This window comes from Mustela erminea, chromosome 3 (assembly GCF_009829155.1).
Source record: "Mustela erminea isolate mMusErm1 chromosome 3, mMusErm1.Pri, whole genome shotgun sequence".
Taxonomy (NCBI): domain Eukaryota; kingdom Metazoa; phylum Chordata; class Mammalia; order Carnivora; family Mustelidae; genus Mustela; species Mustela erminea.
The window spans coordinates 115,651,649-115,676,175 of NC_045616.1; the positions used below are offsets into that span (position 1 = coordinate 115,651,649).

The window sequence follows — 24,527 nt, forward strand, 5'->3', positions numbered from 1 at the left end:
GGCCACATGGGGACAATCCTGGTAGGTGGAGGGCTGGGTGAGGGATAAGAGTTGGGATGATGGAGATGAGCAGAGTGTGGCAGAACAGAGTAAGGAAAAGAATCACCTACAGGAGCCCTTGGCAATTCCATTCTAGCAGGTGGAATTCAGCTATCATAGCTCCAGGGTTCTCCCTAATGTGTGGCTGGCTGTTCAACTGCAGGATGAACCCCAGATTCCTCACCTGTAAAATAAGGATAATAATTCCTGGCCCTTGGAATTACTAAGCAACTTTAATGAGGCCATATATTTAGAAAAGCTTTACAAACATAAAAAATGCTATTCAGATGTATTGTTATTTGTGAATATCTCAGATGGAAAACACTGAGTAGTAAGTAAGTGGAGGTAGGCTTATTGTCTTTATAGAAAACATATATTCTTCCTATCTACAAAGGTCAATGATGTGGCCCAATGCATGAGTGCTGCAGAAGCAAGTCCTGCTTTATACCATGTTTAGGAAGTTTCTCTCTTATAAATCTTGGGGCCACTGGGGCAAACCTTGCACCAACTCAGTGAATAGAAGATGTATAGGGGTCTAGATTCAGCAAGGTTGGGAAGTAATCGCAAACTTGCTTCTCTCAGATAAGAGCCTCTGTTAATTAACATTTTAAATTTTAATGTGTCAGTAATTTAGGATCCCAGTTTGCTTGGGTTGTGATTTTTTTTTTTTCTTCCTCCTATGAAGAATAATTTCACAAGGGTAGAATCACTGAGCAGGGCATTTGTGTAAAGTTCATTAGAAAGGTGAGTTGAAGTTAATTTGCCTCAGGATGTCTGTTGTTTTGTTGCAAAGCCTGGTTTCTGATTCTTATTTTAATCCTAGTCCTATAAGATTCAGGGTGATGAATCTGATCCCCAAACTTGAGACATGTGGCTTAAAATTGGGATTATTCTGAAAATAGGGAGTGAAATGCAAGTAAGAGGTTTTGCTATTCAATTATTGCCCAGGTTAATGCATTTGGATTACACCTAAAATGAACCAATGTAGTCACTAAGAAGGTGAAAATGTCAATAAGCTTTTTGTTTCATCTAGAGCAGAGGTTGGCTAACTATAGCCCATGAGCCAAACCCAGCCCTCTTCCTGTCTGTAAATAAAAGTTTTATTGGAACAGATTCATGCCCATTTGTTTACTTGTTGTCTAGGGCTGTTTTTGGACTACAACAACAAAGTTGAATAATTGTGACAAGACCGTAGGACTCTCAAACCCTAAAATGTTTAAGGTCTGCCCCTTTATAGAAAAAGTTTATCAATATTAGACCTGAGATAATTTCAGACATTTTATTTTATTTTTTTAAAAGATTTTATTTATTTATTTGACAGACAGAGATCACAAGTGGGCAGAGAGGCAGGCAGAGAGAGAGGAGGAAGCAGGCTCCATGCTGAGCAGAGAGCCCGTTGCGGGGCTCGATCCCAGGACTCTGGGATCATGACCTGAGCCGAAGGCAGTAGCTTTAACCCACTGAGCCACCCAGGCACCCAACTTCAGGTATTTTAAAGCAAACAGTTTTATTTTTAATAGTTATATGTTTATTTTAATATCTATTAGAAAAAAGATCAAATTGCCAAATATATATTTTTACATATTTTGTTGTTTTTAAGAACTAAAGAATAATATAGAGAGAGAAAATTTTAAGTTAATTTAAGGAAAAATACTAAATTAATAATGCAATTAAAAAATGATGACTGTAGGCAAAACTCTGATATTTGATAAACACAGACACAATGAACACCAAAACACTTTGTTTGATTTTTATATTTCCCTCATTCTAAGAAAATTCGGCCAAAGAGAGGTTTTTAACAAATATACTTTCAACATATTCCTTATTTTAGTTTTAAAACAATTTGGAGCAGGAATTAAATAGGTAACAATAATGACTTCATACATATGAAATGAGACATAGATGAACTTTTCCTTTGCAATCACACAGTCATAAGCAAATCTGTTTTGGGGGAGGAGACAAAATAGAGTTTTGGGGGGTTTTTTGTTTGTTTGTTTTGGTTGAGGGTACTTAATTCTAATCTTTGCTTGTCAGAAAATGGTCTTGGTTTACTGGAAAGACCCATAAGGTCTGATAGCAGAGAGTCCTTCAGCTGTCATGTGACCATGGACATAAGACTTAGCTGATCTGGCCCCGTCACCTATATTCAAATACAAAGTCTCAAGTCAAAACCACAATAAGATCTTACCTCACACACACCAAAATAGCTAAAATCAAAAACGTAAGAAATAGCAAGTGTTGACAAGGATGTGAAGAAAAAGGAACCCTTACGTCCTGTCAGTGGAAATGAAAACTGGTACAGCCACTGTGGAAAACAGAATGGAAGTTCCTCAAAAATTAAACACAGAATTACCATATCACCCAGTAATTCCACTACTGGGCATTTACCAAAAGAAAACAAAAGCACTAACTAGAAAACATATGTGCATCCTTATGTTTATTACAGCTTTGTTTATAATAGCCAAGATAGAGAAGCAACCCAAGTATCCATCAACACATGAATGAATAAAGAAAATGTATATACATACACACACACACACACACACACACACACACACACACACACACATATATATGTATTACTAAGCCATAAAAAAGAATGAAATCCTGCCATTTGCAACAACATGGACAGATCTAAGAGAGTACACTGCTAAACAAAATAAACCAGTCAGAGAAAGACAAATACCACTCAATTTCACTCGTATGTGGAATTTAAGAAGCAAAACAAACCAAAAAAACCCCACAGACTCTTAAATGTAGAGAACAAACTGATGGTTATCAGAGGGGAGGATGGTGGAGGGATGAGTGAAATAGGTAAAGGGGATGAAAAGTACACTTACGGGGTGCCTGGGTGGCTCAGTTGGTTAAGAGTCTGCCGTAAACTTGGGTCTTGAACTCAGGGTCCTGGAATTGAGCCCTGCCGGCAGGCCCCCTGCTCAGTAGGGGAGTCTGCTTCTCCCTCTGCCCCTCCCTCCATGCTTGTGCACTCTCTTTCTCTCCCCTCAAATAAATGAATAAAATCTTTTTTTAAAAAGAGTACATTTATGGTGATAAGCACTGAGTAATGTATGAATCACTATATTGTACACCTAAAACTAATATAACACTGTATGTTAATTATACTGAAATTTAAAATAATAATAATTTTTTTTAAAAATACAAAACCTTCAAAAAAAAAACCCATACATATAGCCCCTATAATATAAACCGCCTTGAACTTACTTTAAACACGTGGTTTTCTAAGAGTATGCATTGGAATATTTGTAGGCTTAGTTTTGTTTGTTTGTTTGTTTGTTTGTTAGTAGTTTGGTGACCAAATAGCCTTAAGAAAGAAAGATTTGAACCTGTTCAAATTTACTGCAGGATTTTTCAAGATCTGCGTAGAGAAGGATCACAGAACACAGAACTCTTACCATTGAGCATTTTAGAAAATACCACTTCTAAGGATCTAGATGAAAGTGGATATCAGTATGATTCAGAGTCTAATATTTATTTCATTTTGACATGTTTTGGGAGTTCCCTTTTAGGTGTATCAACTTATGGAGACAAATTTCATGATAGTAAATGGTACAGCTTAAAAACATGAAAGAACTTGTGTGCAAAGAATACTTTGAAATACTAAAAAATTTTTAAAGAAAATACTTTTAGAAGGCTGATTAAAAATAAATGCCAACATTCTTTAAAATGTGCATTATCTTTAAGTAAAAAATTCTACTTTTACAAATTTATCCTTTGGAAAAAATCAGAGATATGTGCATAAGAAATTTACTCTAGAGTAATTTATAATACTGAAAAATTGGAAACAATTTAAGTGTTCAATAATAGAAAATTGTTAGGAGGGTTTAAATATATTAGAATATTAAGCAATAAAAATCATACTACTATTGACATAAGAGATTGTTCATGATATATATCTAAGAGGAAAAATACTATTAAATAGTATTCGTAGTATCCTACTTGTATCTTTTATAAAGCTGTGTGAGTGAATATACATGAATAACGTTAAAAAGACTTACAGAAAGGATAAATAGTGGGATTATTTGTGGTGATGAAATTATGGAGTAAGTTCTCCTTCTTTGTGTTGAAATGTTTTCCAACTTTTCTGCATTGAACTTATATAGGAGAGAAAATGATGCATTTAAAGCAGAAAATCCTATAGAAAATAGATTTCTCTTTATATCACTTTTTTCCAAAAGAATTTATGATATGACACATTTTGCAAATACACTAAATTAGGTCTTGCTAGAATCCGATAGGATTTTCTCCCAGGTGCAAGTGTGGCTAAGGATGATACCAGAACCCTGGAGGCTTCAAACACTCTCCTTGTTTCATTCTGTTCAGAAACATGTCAACATGAGGAATGGCTGTGCCCACATCTCAAGAAATGACCTGTGGTTTATAATCCAGGTAAACAATTTCCGTGCAGCACATCAAAGCCCTGACTCAGCTTGCCCTATATATCTGTTCCACTTATATATTGTCACGATCTCCACAGTCTTATCACTTCCTTCCCCATTCCTATTCCTTCTAACCCTACAATGCCAGAAGTAAAGTATCTGAATCAGAGTTGATGGGGTAGGGATTTTCTTAAGCCGGAGAGTGTTCCAACCAGAACAGTTGCTACTATATAAGGTAGTTAGCTCTTTCTTCACCTTTTTGGGCAAAATTAAACCAACATGCCCAAATCTCTGTCCACAGAATTTTTAAAAATTCTCCCAGTGTCATATATTATTTAAATTTGTGTTCCTGCTGCATGCCAATGTCCTAAGGTACTCTGCCATGAATTCACTGTGCGACTTGGGTAGGAAGTCTCTCCATTCTGAACCTCAATTCCCTTGCTTATTTAATGAAGTGATGAGACTTACTCAACAAATATTTATTGTGTTTTCTACTCTGGGGTTAAAGGTTCATAAGACAGTTTTAGCTCTCATCTTAATGGAGTCTACAATTTAGTAAAATGGGCACATATATATGTGCATATGTCCCTTATACATATGTGTTGTTATTTTTTTCTAGTAAATCCAAAGGACTATGGACAGTATTACAGAGGATAAAGTGTAGAGATTCTACTGGATCCACAGAAGGGGCATCTAAGCCAGATTCACAAAGTCAAGAATAATTTTCTAGAGCTAGTGACATCTAAGAAATGACATCCAGAAGACATACCAAAGTATGAGTAAGAGTTAGTGAAAAAGAAGTAATGGAAGGAAACAATAGCCCACCCAAATCCCAGAAACTAGAGGATGAGTGAGTAATTCAAGAGAGTAAAGGAAATTCATATGGCCAAAATGAGGGTGCAAGATGGAAACAGGGTAAGATGGGGCAGACCATGTTCAAGAATCCAGATCAGCACTGTCCAAGATATATAATTTGAGCCACATACGTAATTTTAAATCTACTAGTAGTCACATTTTAAGAAATAAAAAAGAGCTGAAGTTAAATTTAATAATATATTTTAGTTAACCCAATATATCTAAAATATTATTTCAATATAAAATCAATATAGAATTATTAATATATTTTACATCCTTTTTTTCTAGTAGATCTTTGAAATCTGATGTTTACATTTATAATTCATCTCAATTCAGGTTCACCACATCCCAACCACTCAACAGGCACCTGTGGCTAGAGGCTAATGCAATGGACAGCACGGGTGTAGACGTCATCTTTATGCAAAGCCACTGTAGGGCTATAATGAGGAATGGGATATGAAGATCACCCACGCTACTCCATGGATAATGGATTTGATGGGAAAAAGTGGGAACAGGGAAATCAGACAGGAGGAGATCATAGACTCTAAAGGAGACATTAAGGTAATTTCGGGGAGAATAAACAGACTTCCATGGATTATTCAGGAGGTAAACGTAACCATTTTGACATGCACGTTAGCCTATGCAGCATCCAGACCCAAGAGCTACTTCACAAGGCAACGTGATGTTTTCACTTCTTCCTATCTGACCTCATCAAGCTGGAAGCCCCAGACCTAGGTGAAAAGTCACAAAAGCCAAATGGGTTTCCTAGAAGTCAGGCAAAGAATGGTTTGGGGGAATGGTGTGTTTGCTGTTTCAACCCTTTCTTCACCGTTCAGAGTGAGAAAGAAGAATCATCCAGAAAGTCTGAGATGTTGCTGCTTTTTTTCATGCCTCTGTTGCTGACACACTGGATCTAAGAGGAGGAGACAGAGAAAACTGCTTCTTAGGGGTGATTACAGTCAGAGAGGGGCTTGAAGAGACATTCCCAGGCCCCATATTTCTTTTGCCACCAGTAACTTCCAAATCAAATGAGCTCAAGCTGCAGATCAAAATGAGATTTTTCTTATTGACTTCCCTGAAAGCTTAGCAGGCTTTCTGCAAATCGAGTCATGTGTATCCTGCATCATCATCAACCATGGCCGATTGCAGGGATGTCGGAACTGGGCTGATGTTGGCAAATATGTCACTGATGCATGAGGCCAGGGAAAATCCAGCTCTTATTGGCCTGGCAGTGCTGACCTGATTTGTCCATCAATGAAGAGCAAATGCAATTTGCAAAACACATAGAACTGATAAGGGGTTACAACAAGGTGGGGCTGGAATCACATCTCTAAGAGCAGGCATGCTTGAAGAGGAGACAAAGCATATTTCAAGCTCAAAATTGGATAGGCAGTGTTTCTTAAAGTCTGCTCTGTATATATCACCTTTCTCATAATCACCTGAGGAGTTTGTTAAAAATACACATACCTGGATCTAACCCCAGGCCTGCTGAAAGGGAGTGTCTGGGGGCTGGGTCTGGGGCACTTCATGTTAAACAAGTTCCTGGATGATTTTTACACATATTAAAGTTTAAGAATTCCTTGAGGAAAGAAAGCAGGACAAGAGTATTTCCACTTTTTTTTTTTTTTTTTTTTTTTTTTTTTTTTTTGGAAAAAGTACTGAATTTGGCATCAGTCTACCTGATCCTTTATCCAGACATGGCTGCCAACTGGCTGGATGACATCATAGCAAGGAGAAAGAAAATAGGATGTGAAGTCAAAAGGGCACAGACCTACCTTCTTTGCAAGAACTGTGTGATGGTGGTTAATAGCTGAGCTTAGCCTTACTGTCATCACTGGAAGATGTAGACATTGGCTTTGGTGATCTTGAAAAGTCAAGCTCTAACATACTAGCTCTGATATTCTATTTCTTTAGATCACCTAACCTCAGTTCCTTCATCAGTAAAATGGGCAGGTTATCTTCCGTTTGAGCTAGGCTCTTTTGGGGATCGAGTGAAACACTGTTTATATATATATTTTTAATTTTATTTTATCTTTTCAATGTTCCAAGATTCATTGTTTATGCACCACACTCAGTGCTCCATACAATATGTGCCTTCCTTAATACCCACCACCAGGCTCACCTAACCCCCACTCCAAAACCCTCAGTTTGTTCCTGAAAGGTTGACACATACATGAAGTGGTGGTATGAACCTGAAATAGAATTACCTCCACTTAGGATATTATTTGTCTTTAGACTATTTCTATACTGATAAAGTCCCCATAAAAGCATAGTATTTTTTTTTAACAAAGCACAATACAAAGTAAAAAAAGGATAATTTTTCTCATTTACTATAAATTACACTAACATGAAATGGGCCAAATTAACTTCTGCTGACTGTCTCTAACACAACCATCAGCCTTGCAGAAACAAAGAAATTCACTCCAAGATAGTCAAGGTTTTCTGTCCACATATGCAAAAAACAACCTCATTAATGACTGTGCCTTAACTTGGCATTGAAGTCTATCAATAATTTGGCCACTGGCCCCCTTACATGTAGCCAACACTAGAAAAATTTCAGTACTTGATAACATGCCTTGTGCTTTTTACTTCACAACTTTGCATTTATTTCATGCCATATTCCTGGTTTAAAAATGTCTTGCTTCTCATCATCCTCCTGTCAAACTCTTACCTATAAAAATATCTTGGATGTATTCAAATATTTAATTTTATATGTTGAGTTTGAGTCTGTGTATAAAATCAAAGCAAACATACAAACAAAAATAGTTGATAACCAAATATCCAACAGTAAGAGACTGATTAAGTAATACGGTCATACAATAGAATACTATATACCAGCCATATGCTGTTGTAAAGAATATTTAATGGCACGGAAAGATGATGATGATATATGGCTGAACAAAAGTACCATTTAAAAAATCATCAGTAGGTACAATAGAGAACACAGGAGGAGGACAAACCCTGTGTTGGCTGGTCCCTAATTTTTTATCACATCATAGAAAATGTATTGTATAGCCACACAAAGAAGAATGGAAAAGCAGGAAAGTTCTCAGTACTAACACAGCCAGACCTCATGCACTGTTCAAAACTGTGACAATGCTCTGCAAGAGGTAGTCAGATACTCCAGGGACTGATAGTCTATCATGAACGTAGCTTCTCTTAGCCTCTGCTGATCTCTCAGTATCTTTCTACTGTCATCTGTGTGTTTCAAATTCAAAAACATGAATTGGAGGGGCACCTGGGTGGCTCAGTGGGTTAAAACCTCTGTCTTCGGCTCAGGTCATGATCCCGGGGTCCTGGAATCGAGCCCCATGTTGGGCTCTCTGTTCAGTGGGGAGCCTGCTTCCCCCTATCTATCTGCCTGCCTCTCTGCCTACTTGTAATCACTGTCTGTCAAATAAATAAATAAAATCTTAAAAAAAACAAAAACATGAATTGGAGGGTCTGATTCAGTCACTTAGTCATCACCCAATATGGAGCCCCTTGTACTGGGAAGAGCTCTCAGGCCAGACCAGTTCATGGCCAATGGTCTGCTCAGCCTATAGACAGATGTCTCTAACCTTGATCCAATTACTCATGTGCAGGATAGCATAATCACATGACACAAACCTGGAATGTATGTGCCAAGCTCTGCCATGGCTGCCACTCTCAGAAGCTTCTTTTTTTTTTTTTCCTAAAGATTTTGTTTATTTATTTGACACAGAGAGAGAGAGATCACAAGGAGGCAAAGAGGCAGGCAGAGGGGGAGGGGGAAGCAGGCTCCCCACTGAGCAGAGACCCTGATGCGGGGCTCGATCCCAGGACCCTGAGACCATGACCTGAGCCGAAGCCAGAGGCTTAACCCACTGAGCCATTCAGGCGCCCCATTCTCAGAAGCTTCTAAGAAAATGGCAAGCACTCAAAGATGCTTGTCTCCTCTCCAGTACATTCATCAAATAGTATTGGTTGTTTGGCCTGAATGGTGAGGGAGAAATGACTCCATTAGGATTAGATTTGGTTCCCTGTGACAGAAAACCAAAAATTATAATAATTTAAACACATGGGGGTTTATTCTCTCAAGAGGAAGAAATCTGGAGATAGCAAGTCAAGGCTTGGTATGACAATTTGCAAAGTCATTAAGAATTTAGGAGCATTCTAACTTTTCTGCTCCTTATCCTAGCACATAATACAGAAGTCATTATTTCTACTCATTGATAGTTTTTCTTCTATCATTTCAAACACATGGTAGGATTGTACTTCCCTCCTCCTTTGAATTTTCGTGTGACATGTAACTTGCTTTGACAAACTGCGAGGAGAAATAACATGTATCTCTTTCATGCAGAAGTTTTAAGAGCCAGTGCACAATTCTTTATATATGTCCTTCTACTCACTATCATGATTTTGAAAGCACAGATCAAGAGGAAACCTCCATCAGCTGGTGACAGCACATGTTCTTTGCTGAAATCTATTAGACATTTAGGTGAGGAAGAAGTATAAAGCCACAGAGATTTGGGGATTAGTCTTATTGTAGCATAAACTAGTCTATCCTCACTAATATATAAGGACATTTTCAAAGTGACTTCCTGGTCTACCTTGACTGCTGGATACTTAACCATCACCTTTATATCAGGTGTCAAGAAAGAAAAATGGGGAAGGGCAAGAGGGCCAAATCTCCCAGGGAATTCATCTCTCTTATGGAGCCTTTCGGAATTTCCACTTTTTCACTTATATCTCATTGGCCAGAATTTAATTTCATGGGTAATGTGTCTGTCACAAAGTTGGCTGGGTATTGTAGTATTCGGTGGTGGTGGTGGGGTGGGGGGGACATTGCCACCCTGAATGTAATCAAGGCTATGTTATTAAGAAAGGAGGGAAAGGATATTGGGTAATCAACCCAAAGCATCTATAAACATGACTAACTTTCCTTTTCTTTTTCTTTTTTTTTAAAATATTTTATTTATTTATCTGTCAGAGAGAGAGCACAAGCCGGGAGAGCACCAGACAGAGGAAGAAGCAGGCTCCCCAACGAGCAGGGAGGCCTATGTGGGGCTTGATCCCAGGACCCTGGGATCATGACCAGAGCCAAAATCAGAAGCTTAACTGGGCCACCCAAGTATCCTTCTTCTCTTTTTTCCCCCTTATTTTATTTATTTATTTGAAAGAGAGAGAAAGCAGGGGAAGGAACAGAGCGGAAGGGACAAGGAAGGAGAAAGAATCTCAACAAGGGGCTCAATCTCATGACCCCGAGATCAAGACCAGAGTCAAAACCAAGAGTCAGATGCTCAAAACAGTGAGTCACACAGGTACTGCTCACTTTCTTCTTTTCTTTACAATTCCCTGGTTTTTTTTGTTTGTTTTGTTTTGTTTGTTTGTTTGTTTTGTTTTGTTTTGTTTCTGAAAGACCTGTAGTAATTTCATATGAGAAAAAAAAAATTGGCAACCTCTCATTTATCCATTAGGACAACTCAAAAACTACGTACTTCATGAAGGCTTCCTTTATCAACCCAATAGAAGCCCAATCTCCCTCCTATGAATTCTCCTTAAATATTGCTTGTTCTCCCCACTTTCATTTTGGGTTGGGTTTTTTTTTTTTTCCACATTTGCCTTTATATCATAGCTACCTGTGTGAGTGCATGTCAGGTTCCCTACCTTATCATAGTTTCCTTGAGGGCAGCATCCAGCCTTTATTTTCCTCCGCCTTTTAAGACACGTTTCATGGAAGGTAGGTATTCTGTGTTGGAAGAAGAGAGAGAAAAAAGAAGGAAAGACTTGTCAAGTACTATTTATTTTCTTTTAAATCCCAAATTGAAACATAAAAGAGCTAATACTTCCTCCAAAGAAAGCACATTAAGGAAGTATCTAAGCACAAATGCCCAAGTTCAAATCTTGTCAAAAAGAAAGTTTTAGGTAGAAAGTGAACTCCACAGACATTCAAGAGGGAAAATGATGCAACACAAGCAGAAATATATGACCTGGCTGAATTTTGATATGATCAACTTAGGAAGCACATGGATAGGTTGTGCTGCAGCTGAATGTCCTGGAGGATAGTATAGGAATGTCCTCTAGAGGATGATGGAGTTTCCCTCTCCACTGCTCACACCTCCTGGTCATCTTGTATGTGAAACTTCTTTATAAATAAGTGCATGGTATTTGTCAGTAACTAAAGACCCTGAAATGTTATCTAAGTAAATGTTCATACACAATTCTAATATATAACAGAGTACTGTGGGAAGAAGCTAATGTACTGGCATTATCCTCTAGGCAAAAAAATGTTTTAAAGGATGCTCATGGATTGGAAGAACAAATATTGTTAAAATGTCTATTCTACCCAAAGCAATTTACACATTTAATATAGTCCCTATCAAAATACCACTTGCATTTTTCACAAAACTAGAACAAACAATCCTAAAATTTGTATGGAACCACAAAGTCCCTGAATAGTCAAAGCAATATTGAAAAAGAAAAGCAAAGCTGAAGGCATCACAGTTCCAGACATCAAGCAATATCGCAAAGCTGTAGTTGTCAAGACACAAAAATAGACACATAGACCAATGGAACAAAAATAGACAGATAGAAAAGTGGAATAGAATTTAAAAAAAAACAGAAATGGACCCACAACTATTTGGTCAACTAATCTTCAAGAAAGCAGGAAAGAATATCCAGTGGAAAAAAGACAATCTCTTCAACAACTGGTGCTGGGAAAATTGAACAGCACACAGGCAGAAGAATGAAATTGGATTATATACTTACACCATACACAAATACAAATTCAAAAATAGGTTAAAGACCTAAATGTGAGACAATAATCCATCAAAATTCTAGAGGAGAAGATGAATAGCAACCTCTCTGACCTCAGATGTAGCAACTTCTTACTAGATACATCTCCAGAGGCAAGGGAAACAAACACAAAAATGAACTACTGGGACTTCATCAAGATAAAAAGCTTCTGCAGAGTGAAGGAAACAATCAACAAAACCAAAAAGCACTTTCAGAATGGGAGAAGATATTTACAGATGACATATCTGATAAAGAGTTAGTATCCAAAATCTGTAAAGAACTTACCAAACCCAACACCCCCCAAAAGTAAATAACCCACTTAAGAAATGGGCAGAAGACATGAACAGACATTTTTCCAAAGAAGACATACATATGGACAATAAATACATGAAAAGATGCTCAACATTACTCATCATTAGGGAAATACAAATCAAAACCATGATGAGATATCACCTCACACCTGTCAGAATGGCTAAAATTAACAACACAGGAAACAACAGATGTTAGCAAAGATGTGGATAAAGGGGAGCCCATTCCCACTGTTGGTGGGAATGCAAGCTGGTGCAGCCACTCTGGAAAACAGTTGGAGGTTTCTCAGAAAGTTAAAAATAGAACTACCCTATGACCCAGCAATTGCACTACTAGGCATTTACCCAAAGGATACAAAAATATGATTGGAAGGGGCATACACACCCTAATGTTTATAGCAGCATTATCAACAATACACAAATTATTGAAAGAGTCCAAACATCTATCAACTGACGAATGGATAAATAAGTTGTGGATAAATACACACACATACACACACAATGGACTGTTACTCAGCCATGACAAAGAATGAAATCATGCCATTTACAATGAAGTTGATGGAACTAGAAAGTATTATGTTAATCAAAATCACCTCGTAAGTACTCAAAGTTCCTCAGGATTGCCAGTGTCCAAGTCAGAGTTTCTATGTTTGGTCCTGAGGTTTCAGTTAACTAGTCCAGACTTCTGCATTCTGGTTTCTTCCTTTTTCTCCCCCCAATTTTTTATTGAAATTCCAGCTAGTTAACACAGCGTAATACTAGTTGGGAAGTCAGAAACTGCTTTCTGGAGGAAATGATACCCACGCTGAGGCCTGAACGATAAGGAGACCAATAATTCTGTAGTGAACAGTGAGTATGAGCAAAAGCACAAATGTAAGAAGCAGCATGGTGTGCAGGAGAACAAGGCGGTTGCTAGAGAACACAGAGAGAAAAACAGGGGAGCTAGAGATAAGCCTGGAAAGGCAGGTCATGCAGATTATGGGAGGGACTTAGAGGCCATGCTAAAAAGTCTGCCTGTGATGTGGAATCAGTAAGTGCTTAAGCAGAGAAGAATGGTTTGATTTTTGCCATCTTGTTAACTGGTACCATTTAGTTGCTCAGGTCAAAAATCTGAGTCAACCTCATATTTTTCATTATTCATCTTTCCCTGTATATTTAATCCATTAAACAATCCTGTGGGTTCCACCTCCAATACCTGATCACTTTTCTTCCCAATGCCTGCCTCTGCCCTCCTCATAGCTCCCATCACCTGTCACCTGAGATAGTCTCCTAACAGCTCTGTTTTCACTCTTACATATGGTCTCTTCTCCCTACTGCAGAGCTATCTTTCCTTAGCAAGAATCAAAACCCATCTCTGGAGAAGGGGTAAGGGAGGAGCAAGATGGCAGAGGAGTAGAACACTTAATATCATTGGGTCCCAGGAGTTCAGCTACATAGTTATTAAACCATTATCAACACCTGTAAACTCAACAGGATAGCAAAGAGAAGAACAGCGGCAATTCTAGGAACAGAAAAAAGACCACTTTCTAGAACATAGGTCATGCAGAGAAGTGAATCTGAGGCAATATACAGGAAGATAGACTGCGGGGGGAGGGGCCGGCTCCTGGCAAGCAGTAGAGCAGCAGAGCATAAAATCAGAACTTTCAGAAGTCTGCTCCACTGAGGGATGTTGCTCCAGAAGCTGAGCAGGGGGTGGAGCCCTCACGGGGACAGTGTGGTCTCACGGTGCGTGGGGTCACAAAAAGATCACAGGTGTCTGAGAGCAGCAGAGCTCCCAGGTATCAGAAAGCCAGCTGCAGAGATAGAGCCGAGGAGGGGACTCTCAGCTTCAGGTTACCTTAAACCATGATCCGAGGCACAATCAGGCCACTACTCTTTAAGCAGGGACCCCAAAAGCAGCAGACCCAGGGAGACCCCCTCCTTTTTCCTCCAGGAGGAGCAGCACAGGGGTGTGCTGCAGGTATCTGCTGGGTTTGGAGACTCCAAATGGAATTGTGCACCAGAGATAGAAATGCCTGGTCACAGGCTGGATGAACACAGAGCAAAGCCAGAGACCAGGGCCAAGGGAGGGATTGACTGCTTTCTCTGAGGGTGCACTGAGGAGTGGAGCCCCAGCTCTCAGCTCCTCCAGGCTGGAGATCAGAAGGCCGCCATTGTCATTCCCATCCTCCAAAGCAGTACTGAAAGTGTTCAGGGAACAAAAGCTCTGACAAGGAACCTGAACAGATTACTTAGTCCAGTCCCTGGCAAGGGTAGTGCAATTCTGCCTCAGGCAAAAACATCTGAGACTCACTGCAACAGGCCCCTCTCCAGGTAAATCAGCAAGAATATCCAGCAAAGACCATGTTCACCGATCAATGAGAACTGCAGAACTCCAGAGCTAGGTAAAGGCAACACATAGAGTTCATGGCTTTTTCCCCATGATCCTTTGGTCTTTCAAAGTTAAACTTTTTAAATTTTATTTTACCTTATTCATTTTTTTTTAAATTTTTCCTCTTTCCAATTTTGTCATTTATTAACTATTTTACCTTATCAATACCTTTTTAAAAATCTTTTTAAATTTTCATTATTATAGTCATATTTTATGCTTTCATTGTACTTAGGTGTTTTTTTTTTTTTGGTTGTTTGTTTGTTTGTTTTGTATATTATAGGTTTTTTTCTTTAAAACTTCAGGATACAGTTTCTACTAATAGATCAAAATATACCTAAATCTAGCACATCACTTTGTTCTAGTCTCCATCTTGATCACATTCTTTCCTCTTTTTTTTTCTTTTTCTTTTTAACCAGGTTCTTATCTTATCAATTCCTTTTTTAGAATCTTTTTAAATTTTCATCTTTACAGTGATATTCCATCCTTCATTATGTTTACTCTTATTTTTGTATGTATATGTTTTTCTTTCTGTAAAATTTTGGGAGACACTTTATTCTAATAGATCAAAATACACCCAAAATCAAATGTGTGACTCTGTTCTATTCATCAGACAAATCATATATATTTGTATATATATATTCTTTTCATTTTATATATATATTTTTTTTCTTTTTCCTCCTTTCTTCTCTCCCCAGTTTTTTTTTTTTTTTAATTTGGTTAGTGTATATTTTTCTGGAGTCGTTGTTACCCCTTTAACATTTTGTACTCTCACTGATCTATTCTTATCTGGATAAAATGATAAGCTGGAAAAACTCACTTAAAAAAAGAAAAGAACAAGAGGCAGAGCCAACAGCTAGGCACCTAATCAATACGGACATTAGTAATATGTCAGAACTAGAGTTCAGAATGATGATTATCAAGGTGCTAGCTGGGCTCAAAAAAGCATGGAAGATATTAGAGAATCCCTTTCTGGAGAAATAAAATCCTTTCTTATCTTATCAATTCATTTTTTAGAATTTTTTTAAATTTTCATATTTAGCCTCATATTCCATCCCTTCATTGTGTTTACCTTTATTTTTGTATGTATGGGTTAGCTGGGCTTGAAAAAAGCATGGAAGATACTAGAGAATCCCCTTCTTGAGAAATAAAATCCCTTTCTGGAGAAATAAAAGAACTATAATCCAAGCAAGTTGAAATAAAAAAAGCTATCAGTGAGGTGCAATAAAAAATGGAGGCTCTTACTGCTAGGATAAATGAGGCAGGATAGAGAATTAGTGATATAGAAGACCAAATGACAGAAAATAAAGAAGCAGAGCAGAAAAGAGACAAACAACACAAAGGGAGAATTCAAGAGATAACTGATACCATAATACAAAACAATATTAGAATAATTGGGATCCCAGAAGAAGAAGAAAGGGAGGGGCAGAAGGCATATTGGAGCAAATTATAATAGAGAATTTCTCTAATATGGCAAAAGGAACAAGCATCAAAATCCAGGAAAAACAGAGAATCCCCCTCAAAATCAATAAAAAAGGTCCGCACCCAGTCAACTAATAGTAAAACTTACAAGTCTTAGTGACAAAGAGAAAATCCTGAAAATAGCTTGGACAAGAGGTCTGTAACATACAATGATAGAAATATTGGATTGGCAGCAGACCTATCCACAGAGACCTGGCAGGCCAGAAAGGACTGGCATGATATATTCAGAGCACTAAACAAGAAAAATATGTAGCCAAGAATACAATAACCAGCTAGGCCATTGAAAATAGAAGGAGAGATAAAAAGCTTTCAGGACAAACAAAAATTAAAAGAATTTGCAAACAGTAAACCAGTCCTACAAGAAATGTTGAAAGGGTCCTCTAAGCAAAGACAGAGCCTAAAAGTAACAGACCAGAAAGGAACAGAGACAATATACAGTAACAGTCACTTTATAGGCAATACAATGGCACTAAATTCATATCTTTCAATAGTTACCCTGAATGTAAATGGGCTAAACGCACCAATCAAAAGATACAAGGTATCAGAATAGATTTAAAAAAAAAATCAATATGCTGTCTACAAGAAATTCATTTTGGACCCAAAGACACCTCCATATTTAAAGTGAGGGGGTGGAAAACAATTTACCATGCTAATGGATATCAAAAGAAAGCTGGGGTGGCAATCCATATATCAGAAAATTGGATTTCTAAGCCAAAGAAAATAATAAGAGATGAGGAAGGACACTATATTATACTTAAAGAGTGTGTCCAACAAGAAGATCTAACAGTTTTAAATATCTACGCCCCTAACATGGGAGCAGCCAATTATATAAACCAATTAGTAACAAAATCAAAGAAACACATTGACAATAATACAATAATAATAGGGGACTTTAACACCCCCCTCACTGAAATGGACAGATCATCTAAGCAAAAGATCAACAAAGAAATAAAGGCTTTAAATGATACACTGGACCAGATGGACACTGCAGATATATTCAGAACATTCCATCCCAAAGCAACAGAATGCACATTTTTCTCTAGTGCACATTGAACATTCTCAAGAATAGATCACATCCTAGGTAAGAAATCAGGTCTCAGCTGGTACCAAAAGACTGGAATCACTCCCTGCATATTTTCAGATCACAATGCCTTGAAACTAGAACTCAGCCACAAGAGGAAAGTTGGAAAGAACTCAAATACATGGAGGCTAAAGAGCATCCTACTAAAGAATGAATGGTTCAACCAGGAAATTAAAGAATTAAAAAAATTCATGGAAACAAATGAAAATGAAAACACAACTGTTCAAAATCTTTGGGATACAGCAAAGGCAGTCCTGAGAGGTAAGTATATAGCAATGCAAGCCTTTCTCAAGAAACAGCAAAGGTCTCAAGTGCACAACCTAACCCTATAGCTAAAGGAGCTGGAGAAAAAAACAAATAAAGCCTAAACTCAGCAGCAGCAGAGAAATAATAAAGATCAGAATAGAAATCAAAGAAATAGAAACCAAAAGAAAAGTAGAACAGACCAATGAAACCTAGGAGCTGGTTCTTTGAAAGAATTAATAAGACTGATAAAACCCTGGCCAGACTTATCAAAAAGAAAGGAGAAAGGACCCAAATTAATAAAATTATGAATGAAAGAGGAGAGATCACAACCAACACCAAAGAAATACAAACAATTATGAGAACATATTATGAGCAACTATACGCCAGCAAATTTGACAATCTGGAAGAAATGGATGACCTAGAAATGTATAAACTACCAAAACTGAACCAGGAAAAAATAGAAAACCTGAACAGGCCCATAACCAGTAAGGAGATTGAAGCAGTCATTAAAAATATCCCAACAAACAAGAGCCCAGGGCCAGACGGCTTCCCAGGGGAATTCTACCAAACATTTAAAGAAGAATTAATACCTATTCTCCTGAAACTGTTCCAAAATATAGAAATGGAAGGAAAACTTCTAAACTCATTATGAGGCCAGCATTACCTTGATCAAACCAGACAAAGAGCCCATCAAAAAGGAGAATTATAGACCAATATCCTTGATGAACATGAATGCAAAAATTCTCACCAAAATAGTAGCCAATAAGCTCCAACAGTACATTAAAAGGATTATTCACCACGACCAAGTGGGATTTATTCCTGGACTGCAAGGTTGGTTCAACATCTGCAAATCAATCAATGTGATTTAATAATTAATTAATAAAACAAAGAACATTAATAATACAAAAAACAAGAACCATATGATATTCTCAATAGATGCTGAAAAAGCATTTGACAAAGTACAGCATCTTTTCTTGATCAAAACTCTTCAAAGTGTAGGGATAGAGGGTACGAACCTCAATACCTCAATAAAACCCATCTATGAAAAACCCACAGTGAATATCATTCCCAATGGGGCAAAAACTGAGAGCTTTCCCCCTAAGGTCAGGAACACAGCAGGGATGTCCACTATTACCAAAGCTACTCAACATAGTAGTAGAAGTCTTAGTTTCAGCCATCAGACAACAAAAACAAATTAAAGACATTCAAACTGGCAAAAAAGAAGTCGAACTCACTCTTTGCAGATGATATGATACTTTATTTGGAAAACCCAAAAGACTGTACTCTAAAACTGCTAGAACTCATGCAGGAATTCAGTAAAGTGTTAGAATATAAAATCAATGCACAGAAATCTGTTGCATTTTTATACACCAACAGCAAGACAGAAGAGAGAGAAATTAAGGAGTTCATCCCATTTACAATTCCACCCAAAACCATAAGATACCTAGGAATAAACCTAACCAAAGAGGCAAAGAATCTTTACTCAGGAAACTATAAAGTACTCATGAAAGAAATTGAGGAAGACACAAAGAAATGGAAAAATGTTCCATCTCATGGATTGGAAGAACAAATATGGTGAAAATGTCTATGCTACCTAAAGCAATCTACACATTTAATGCAATCCCTATCAAAATACCATCCTTTTTTTCCTCCCAAAGAATTGGAATAAGTAATCCTAAAATTTATATGGAATCAGCAAAGACCCCAAATAGCCAGAGAAATTTAGAAAAAGAAAACCAAAGTTGGCAGCAACACAGTTTCAGACTTCAAGCTCTATTATAAAGCTGTCATCATCAAGACAGTATGGTACTGGCACAAAAACAGCACGTATATCAATGGAACAGAATAGAGAGGCCAGAAATGAACCCTCAAGTGTATGGTCAACTAATCTTCGACAAAGCAGGAAAGAATATCTAATGGAAAAAAAGACAGTCTTTTCAACAAATGGTGTTGGGAAAATTGGGCAGCCACATACAGAAGGATGAAACTGGACCATTTCTTTACACCATACACAAAAATAGACTCAAAATGGATGAAAAACCTCAGTGTGAAACTGGAATCCATCAGAATCCTTGAGGAGAACACAAACAGCAACCTCATCAAACTCAGCTGCAGCAACTTCTTCCTAGAAACACTGGTAAAGGCAAGAGAAGTAAGGGCAAAAATGAACTATTGGGACTTCATCAAGATCAAAAGCTTTTGCACAGCAAAGGAATAGTCAACAAAACCAAAAGACAACTGACAGAATGGGAAAAGATATTTGCAAATGACACATCAGATAAAAGGCTAGTATCCAAAATCTATTATCAACTTAGCAAACTTAGCACCCAAAGAATAAATAATCCAATCAAGAAATGGGCAGAAGACATGAGGAGACATTTCTGCAAAGAAGACATCCAGACGGCCAACAGACACATGAAAAAGTGCTCCACATCACTCGGCATCAGGGAAGTACAAGTCAAAACCACAGTAAGATAATACCTCACACCAGTCAGAATGGCTAAAATTAACAAGTCAGGAAATAAAAGATGTTGGCAAGGATGTAGAGCAAGGGGAACCCTCCTACACTGTTGGTGGGAATGCATGCTGGTGCCCCACTCTGGAAAACAGTATGGAGTTTCTTCAAGAATTTGAAAATAGAGTTACACTATGACCTAGAAATTGCACTACTGGGTATTTACCCTAAAGATACAAATGTAGTGATCCGAAAGTGCACGTGCACCCAAATGTTTATAGCAGCAGTATCCACAATAGCTGAACTATGGAAATAACCTAGATGTCCATCAACAGATAAATGGAAAAAGAAGATGTGGTATATATATACAATAGAATACTATGCAGCCATCAAAAAATATGAAATTTTTGCCATTTGCAGCAACATGGATGGAACTAATGGGTATTATGCTACGGAAAATAAGTCAATCAGAGAAAGACAATTATCATATGATGTCTCTGATATGAGGAATTTGAGAGGCGGGGCAGTGGATTATGGGTAGGAGGGAGGGAAAAAAATGAAACAAGATGAGACCAGGGAAGGAGACAAACCATATGGACTCTTAACCTCAGGAAACAAACTGAGGTTTGCTGGGGGTTGGGGGGAAGGGATAGACTGGCTGGGTTATGGACATTGGGGAGAGTATGTGCTATGGTGAGTGCTGTGAACTGTGTAAGACCGATGATTCACAGACCTGTACCCCTAAAGCAAATAATACATTATATGTTAATTTAAAAAAATCTTCCCCCACCAAACTTTCTGATGGCTTCCCGATGGATGCAATCCAAGCTCCTCATCATGTCCTACAATGCTCTATGTGACCTGGCTCTGCCTACCACTCTGAGCTCATTTTCTTGTACATTCTCTCCTGCCCACCTCAGCCTAGCCATGCTGAAGCCCTTGCTGCTCCCTCAACAAGGAAAGCTCATGACCATCCCACCACTTTTGCCCTTGAGCTTTTCTCTCAGATTTTCCTATGATTCTCTCTCATTTATTCAGCTCTGTCGTCAAATAACTCCCCTCAGAAAGTCTTCATCTAACCATATGAAAAAAAAAATTTTTCCCACTCCTCCTCCCTACCACTAATCTCTGTCCTCTTGTCTTGCTTCACTCTTTTTTTATAATACTTATCAAAATCTTGCTTCTGTATATATTACTCTTATTCTTTATCTCTTCTTCCAGAATGTTACTCTCTTATTTGTTACTTCCTCATTCTCTAGCTTCCTTTCTAGAATGCTCCATTAAAAGAGAGAAAACAAACATGTCTATCCAGTTCACTATAACCCCATATCCTAGAATGATGATCTGAACTCATAGGAAGTGCTAAAAAATATTTGTGAAGATAGAGGATACAGAAAAAAGAGGATACATCTTGCCTTGTTTGAGGCAAGATGATCTTGTAGACTGGTTGAGATATCTAAAAACTGGTCTCCCATAGCTGGATTCAATCTTTCCTTAGTCTTCTGCACCCATGTTTCTCACTCTTCCCCATGGTTCCTCCCAGATCCTGAGACCACTTTCTAAGGTCTTTAAAAAGAAGAGCTTTACCTCTATGAATCCCACCTATAATATAGGAGTATTAAAATTTAGTTGAGAAGATCAAATCAGAGAGTATTAAGTGTAAACTACTACCTAGAACTTTATGACAAATTTAGACTCCAGCGAATAGATTATTACAAGATGCTTGAATTCAGTGAATACACAAATACTATTGTATAGTATTCTGCAACTTAATTTTTATTTAATTTAATATGTTTAATTTTTTTCTGCTAGACTATAGAGACTAATTCTTATTCTTTCTTATAGTTCCCCAGATGCCTGCCCCAGTGCCCTAGCATGGTATCTGCTGTCTGTTGATTTCGCAGAAAACAAACAGCTTTTGCTCCAGAATTAGGTACATCTAGGATTCTCTGGTTGCTAGAACCACAAACTGCCAGGAGACACTGATTTCCTAACTTACTGACCTCCAGGATATGATTACTCCTCCCCATCTTGCTGGTATTCTGCTCCCAGGCCTCTCTTCTTGTAACTATAATTTTCTAAATCCTTCATCTTGGTTACTACTTCCTAGAGTATGTGATTGTAAGACCATGCATATCTAGCTCTTCATCTCCATATGACACTTTCCTAGGCTGAGGTCAATATGTACACCCTTCTTTTCCAATGTACACACACACACACACACACACACACACACAATACTGAAAAATTTAGAACAAATCATCTACATAAACTGTGCGAATGCTGATTTTTTTTAACTTGAGCAAATACATTGCTTTTTACCATGACTTATAGACAGAAGACAATATTTTTTATAGTAAGCTACCCCTGAGTTTACTTATTAGGCCTTCTACCAATGGGTGTTTTTGGTTATTTCTAGGTGTGCTATTCAAAAGTCATTGCACATATGTGGACATGACTATTGAATGACTTTATACACAAAGACTGGCATATGTATGCTACAAATTTTTATTTCTGTTGCCAAAAGCTGCACCAATTTATATTCTAAGCAATAGCACATGTGTGTCTGTTTCTCTGGTGTTATCAAGCTTTTTATCTTAATGAATCTGTTAAGTGAAACATGAAATCTCATTTTTTAAAATTTGTATTTCTTTCATTATGAGTAATGCTGAGCATTTTGTTGAATGTTAAAGACATTTACGTTTCTTTTTCTTTGAACCTATTGTTAATATCCTTGGTTCATTTTTCTTTTGGTTGGTGATTTTGTTTCTTTATTTGCAGACACTAAAGAATTAAGGAAATTTAGTTATAGTATAGTATTTTTTTCCATGTTGAATTTTAAATACTTTATGTGGTCAAGTTTGTCAGTCTTTTTTGTGTGTGTATGGTTTTGGGGATTTATTTCTTCTTCAGAAATATCTTTTGTACTTCAAGATTACGAAAGCATTCTCCTACATTTTCTTTTAGTTATTTGTATGTTTTCTTTTCTTTCCTTTTTACAATTAATCCATTAATCCATATGAAACCATGTTAGTTTTCCATTGCTGCATAATGAATTACCACAAATTTAGCAGCTTAAAACAATACACATTTATTATCTTACAGTTTCTGTGGATCAGGAGCTGGGCATTATTTAACTGGGTTATTTGCTTAGGCTTTACAGGCTCTGAGCAAGGTTTTGGCCAGAACTGTGTTCTCATCAGAAGCTCAACTAGGGAAAATTCCACTTCTTAGGTCCCTCAGACTATTGTCCAAATTCATTTCCTGTTGCTATAGGATTCATGGCATCCTCCTTCATCAAAGCCAAAGAGAGAGAGAGAGAGACTCTAGCAAGAGGGGCATTACACCATTATGTAAATTACAGACATGTGATCACATACAATCACATTTATCACATTCCAATGGTTAGAAGAAACTCACTGATCCTTCCAAAGGGATTACACAAAGGCACAAATACCAGGAGGCAAAGATCCTAAGGATCATTCTAATCTCTGTACTCCACAAACTTACTTTGGTAAAAGGAGTGAGGTAGGGATATATATATATTTTTAGATGGTTAGCCAAGGTCTCAATATCACTTATTAAATTATCTAAATTTCCCCTGATTAGAAATTTTCCTTTTTTTTGTTTTCCTCAGATATATATAGTTTATATATCTCAAACTAGATAGCTTTTCCTTTCCTCATCTCACCTACAACATCAGCAATACAGTTTGTCAATTCCATAATCATCTTATTAAGCTTAAAAAGAATACATATCAGGTTTTCACCATTGTCAGTCATCATTATCAGTTTCTGTTATATTCTTTCATATATATGTATAAACCTGTCTTTCTTCATATTTATTTCCATATCTATATCTTTCTAACTATATACAAAGATCAAAAAAGTAAAATTAAGAAAGTCCATTCGTTATCTCATTCCTGTCCTTATAAGAAGTACTTATTTGCAACAGAACCCAGACAAACTCAGGAAAATCCAAGTATATGCTAGGAAACACTAAATTATTTAGTAAAGCCAACAGCTGACACTAATCATGTTCATAAATGAGCCAAACTCAGGACCATGACAAGGGAGTGGGGAGCCAACAGGTAGACCAGGAACATTTCTGAGGATATGAGAATATCCCAAAGAAGATGATGTAGATAACAAAGAATGGAAGGAAGGTATGGCTGGAAAACCCAGCTGATAGCAAGTTCCATGCACTTGAACTGTCATGGTATCCAGTTGGTGCTTTATGGATAGGATCTTGTTGAGTTTAATAATAAAAATTGATAATTTCTGTGACTATGTTCTGTTTCATACTGGAGTCCGCGACCATCCACTGAAGCCAACATAACTGCCCATCAGAAACAGGTGGTAGAAAGATGATGAAGCACCTCCTAACCATGGCATTTCCTGAAAAAATGTCCATCCTTTCTAATGATATGACAACACATCTCCACCTTACCACTACCTTTTTGGAAGAGACTATGCCTATGAATTTGAGGTTGCTGTGTTGTTTTTATTACATTTATTTTGAATGGGGAATATGTGCATGT

General features: G+C 37.4%; 2 long non-coding RNA genes across 2 annotated transcripts in view; one reads left to right on the forward strand and one right to left on the reverse strand.

Moving 5' to 3' along the window:
- Positions 1-24,527, reverse strand: part of LOC116586775 — a 292,442-nt gene that overhangs the window by 26,503 nt on the left and 241,412 nt on the right. The window contains exon 5 of the long non-coding RNA XR_004284148.1: positions 10,920-11,001. This is a non-coding gene — a long non-coding RNA (uncharacterized LOC116586775). The remainder of the gene's footprint in view (positions 1-10,919; positions 11,002-24,527) is intronic.
- Positions 4,290-10,288, forward strand: LOC116586772. Its single transcript, XR_004284144.1, has 4 exons — positions 4,290-4,446; positions 5,628-5,852; positions 9,613-9,750; positions 10,243-10,288. It is a non-coding gene; the product is annotated as an uncharacterized LOC116586772 (long non-coding RNA).